This window comes from Triticum dicoccoides, chromosome 1B (assembly GCF_002162155.2).
Source record: "Triticum dicoccoides isolate Atlit2015 ecotype Zavitan chromosome 1B, WEW_v2.0, whole genome shotgun sequence".
NCBI classification, from domain to species: domain Eukaryota; kingdom Viridiplantae; phylum Streptophyta; class Magnoliopsida; order Poales; family Poaceae; genus Triticum; species Triticum dicoccoides.
Genome location: NC_041381.1, coordinates 260,324,059 through 260,328,244, shown reverse-complemented (window position 1 = coordinate 260,328,244; position 4,186 = coordinate 260,324,059). Strand labels below are relative to the sequence as shown.

At 39.1% G+C, this 4,186-nt stretch overlaps 1 long non-coding RNA gene across 1 annotated transcript; it reads left to right on the top strand.

Annotated features, from left to right (window-relative positions):
• The first annotated feature begins 6 nt into the window (after positions 1-6).
• LOC119330770 lies at positions 7-2,622 on the top strand. Its single transcript, XR_005160247.1, has 4 exons — positions 7-707; positions 821-883; positions 1,038-1,261; positions 1,751-2,622. It is a non-coding gene; the product is annotated as an uncharacterized LOC119330770 (long non-coding RNA).
• The last annotated feature ends 1,564 nt before the right edge of the window (positions 2,623-4,186 follow it).

Genomic DNA, 4,186 nt, shown 5'->3' with positions numbered 1-4,186 from the left:
CCAGCCGCCGTCCTGCCATCCTTCCCCGGCGGCATGCACCGCCACCCCCACCTTCCTCCTCCGGCCAGGTGCGCTGCCACGATGCGACCCCCAGCCAGCACACGCCACTGCCTCCACCTCCCCCTCACACAACACCTCCGCCACGACGCACCCCCTGCAAGTTCGCGCCACCGGCCACACCTTCCTTCCGCGTCAGCACGCACCGGCGCGACGCATCCCGCCGCCTAGCATCCCGGTGCAACATCCGGTGATCCACCGACCCGCAACCCTGCGCTCGACCACACCCGGTACCTGATCGAGCCCCCGGAGAACATCCACACGAGCACGTGTGTTCAATTTCTGCATTTCTGCTACTGAAAACAGAGGAGAACGGCTGCTAAGATTTTCTCTGAACTTCCTTGTTCTTTGTGACGAGACCTGCTCAACTCTCCCTTTATGAACTCCTGCAAAACAATTTTATTTATCTTTTCATCTTTATCTTTCTGAACTGAATTGGACTTGGTTGTGTCATATTCTTATCAATTTTCCCATCTGAAAATGGTATGATATGAAGGAACAGTCTAGGTGGACGAGAATTTCAAGTTCATTTATGACTGCAGATACTTTGATTTTTATTTTCAAGTATTAAATTTCTTGGATAAATCACCTCTGCCAACGCCTCGCCGATCATCATCCCAAAGTTCACCTCTGTCAACGCTGCCGTTCAGGTACTCATTCCATTCCAAAATCCCTTGTGTGATACATCTCGTGCATGCACTGTAAAATGTAACACATGCCAGTTATAGTCTGCATTAGTAGCTAATTCCATCCATCCATTCAGTTGTTGAGGCAAAGCCATCCTCAAGACACAGAAGATACGCACTCGATTAGCAAACTCCACAAGGTACGATTTAAATTACTTGCAGCTTTCTTAAGCAGTCAACTATCTTGAACCAGACTACATAATGGATTACATACAGTGTACATTAGCTCGGGTAGAGAAAATATAAGTTCAAATTCTTGCACCGTTGTGCTAGCTAACACAGCTTATTATTCAGTGATTTGCACAAACACTTCACCTGGAGGTATTGACCTGCAGCATGCCGCGTCTGCCGCTGCCGCCGAGGTCCCCCCACATATAGCCGACGCTACGGCAACCACCCCCCACCACTATCTGTTGCCGATGCGTGCAACCACGTCCAGCCGCCCACTGAACGTGGGCACAGAGGCAGGGCCACGCTGAGAGCTCGAGATCCACCACCCGCAGCCGCTTCCCCTGCAGGTTGTACACCCCACCGACCACACCATCTTCTTCTCCTCCTCTATTCTCTTGCCTCTTTGCTTCTGTAGTTCAAGATGTTTTAAAAAGATTGGTATTTTTGCTCTCTGTAATGTTCAAAAGTTTGGTACTGTATTTTTTTCGGATCTGCAAAGATGTAATCTCAGCAAGGTTGGAATATGTTAAAGTAAGATATTATGAACTAAGAAAAAAGAGAAATTTCGGTCTATGATTTCCCACCATATTTGCCCCAACTTGTGTTCTGATTTCATTTTGAAAAATCTAGAAGTTCAATGATATAAAATATATAAGTTCTGACTCCACAAGATGTATGCTTGGAGAATAAAAACAATAGTTAAATGGAGCCACCTGCAAAGTAAAAAAGAACATATAAATTTGCATTACAGAGTTAAAAAAATTTAAAGCCAAAAACATATAAAAGTTCGTAGAAGGCAGTGCTAAAAACGTTCAATTTTTTTCCCTTTGTTTCAGGTTGCAGTGAAAAAACAAAAGGCAGAAGTTCAAAGATGAAATTTGAAGAAGGAAATATACAACAATCAAAGAAGTGGCGGTCTCATTACATAGAAGGAGAACGCCTTGCGAGCCAGCCGAGTTGACTTCTGCCATCGGCACTGCGTAATAATCACTGGATTCCCATGGCCACCGGCGCTGGATAATTAGCACTGAACGACTTGCAATCCAGAAGAAAGTTGCGCCCATAACCCGTAGAGATCTATCACGTTGTGCAGTTGGTCGTGATGTCTCCCGGAGCTTCAATTTTATGACCCTGGTGCATTTTCTTCTTTTTTGATGTGCCATTTGATGCATAATTTATCACTGGATGCCCATGGTGTGTGCATAGTATGTGTTTGTGTTAGTTCCCGACAGGTTCCTTCATGTACTTCATGGTGATGGATAGAGAGATCCATTATTCATTTGTATAGAAGTTCAAATTTAAATAAAAGAGACGTTCAATGTTTATGAAATCTACTTTAGTAATTCTTTATTAAAAGTGTACAAGCGTTACAGGTGGCAGCCGCGGCATTTGTGTGTGTGTGAATAAAATGGAGAAGTTCAAGTTAAAATAATGGAGACGTTCGATCCATGTAAAAAATCTGATATTTCCCATTTCTTGAAAAATAAAAGTAAGAAGTTGAACTTTAAATAATATTAAATAAGCTCGTTATTTATTAAAAAGTAAAAAAGTATGTTTCTTTCATAAAACCAAAGTACTTCAAATTAAAATAACACACGAGCTTAGATGTCTAGTAAAAAAATTGAGTAGTGAAGGACAAGTTCGCATAAAGTAAAAACTAATGTAATTAAAAAAATGTGAAGTTCAAATTTTAAAACCCAGAAGTTCAAAGTTTATTAAAACCTAGGATCTATAAGTTCAAAAAACAAAACAAAAAAACTAACGTGGAAAAACAACACGTCAAAAATAGAGTGAAGTTCAAACAAACATGCCCGAGAAATTCAACTACTTCACACAGTGCATTTCTAAAAATACATAATGAAGTTCAAAAATAAAAAAAAGGTAGAGCTGTTCAATGTCTACAAAAAACTCAGATATTTTCACATAGCCGATAGAAGATCAGATTGATAAATGTTAGAAGTGCATGTACTACACGGTGTAAAGAATGAAAAAGCAAAAGGCTAAAAAAATTGTTGCTAGAAGTTCAAGTGCTCAGCCCAAGAAATTCAAAAATTCTTGTGAGAAAGGTTGAACAAAAATCGTGACAGAAGTTCAAGGTGAAAACAGTGGGAAGTTCAACTACTACACGGAATGTGTTTCAGATAAGAATATAAGAGTAGAAAAATAAAAGCTTCAAAGGTCTGTTGCAAGAAGTTCACGTGCTCCTCCGTGCACAGTTCGGAATTTATATTGCGAGACGTCCGGCTTCCAATTACATGTTTGAAAAAAAGCAAAAAATAGCGTCCGACCTTTAATTGCGTGTAATTCAACGTATGCACAAAACTGTGACAGAAGTTCATAGTGAAAACAACGAGAAGTTCAAGTACTGTAAGAAATGCAATTCAGGTGAGAACAAAGGTATAGAAAAATAAAAGCTTAAAAGATTTGTTGAAAGAAGTTCAGGTGCTTTGTCAGGGAAAGTTCAAAAAATCTTGCGAGAGAGGTTCACCTTGTATTTCCATGTTCGAATTTTTCCGTTTAAAAATCAAATACAATTCTTTACACAAAATATAAAAAAGGTGAAGTTCAAATTGAAATAACAGAGAAGTACGAAATTAATTAAAACCTAGGATTTACCTGTTCAAAAAATAAAAAACACAACGCTATTTTTTGCATTTTTAAAAACAACTCATAAACAAAAACAAAATGGTTGCTAGAAGTTCAAGTGCTCGGTGAGGAAAAGTTCAACAATTCTCGTGAGAGAGGTTCATCGTGTATTTAGATGTCCAAAATACATAAAAAATAATATGTTGTTTTTTGTGTTTTAAAATAATTCTCTCAAACCAGAGAGAAATTCAAAGTGATAACAACCAGAAGTTCACGTACTACATGGTACTACATGGTGTGTATTTCATATAAGAAAAAATACAAAAAAAATGAAAGAGGGTGAAGTTCAAACAAAGATGCCCCAGAAGTTCAACTACTTCACGTAGTGCAAAAAACACCATGTAAAAAATCAGCATGTCAAACACAAAGTGAAGTTCGAACAGACACGTCCTAGAAGTTCAACTACTTCACACAGTGCAAAAAACAACACGTTAAAAACAGTGTGAAGTTGGAACAAACATGCACGAGAAGTTCAACTACTTCACGTAGTGTATTTCCATTCGCGATGAAGGCAGAAATCATGATCTCGTCATTTTTTAATTTACTTCAAAACAGTAGGAAATCATTTGTGTAAGTTCAAGTCCTCGGTCGAAGAAAGTTAAAAAATTTATTGTGAGAGAGGTTTG